This window comes from Alexandromys fortis, unplaced genomic scaffold, assembly GCF_014885135.2.
Source record: "Alexandromys fortis isolate MF-2015 unplaced genomic scaffold, M_Fortis_MF-2015_v1.1 scaffold_2_26212498_36691700, whole genome shotgun sequence".
Lineage (NCBI taxonomy): Eukaryota > Metazoa > Chordata > Mammalia > Rodentia > Cricetidae > Alexandromys > Alexandromys fortis.
Window position 1 is genome coordinate 1,059,254 of NW_026067931.1, and position 394 is coordinate 1,059,647.

A 394-nucleotide genomic window follows, 5' to 3' on the forward strand; every position below is an offset into this window, starting at 1 on the left:
TTATTTTTATTTATTTATTTTTATTTATTTATTAAAGATTTCTGTCTCTTCCCCCCAGCCGCCTCCCCTTTCCCTCCCCCTCCCGATTGCTCGTAGGAGATTTTCTTAATTAGTGATAGCTGCAGTTGGGGCAAGCCTGCTGTCGGTAATGACATCCCTGGGCTGGTGGTCCTGGGTTCTATAAAGAAAGTGGGCTCAACAAGCCAAGGGGAGCAAGCCAATAAATAGCTCTTCCCCAGGGCCTCTGCATCAGCTCATGTCTCCAAGTTCCTGTCCTGTTTGAGTTTCTGTCCTGACTTCATTGGAGGATGAACAATGATCTAGAAGCATAGGATAAGTAAATTCTGTCCTTCCCGAATTTCTTTTGTTCATGGTGTTTCATCACAGCAAGATT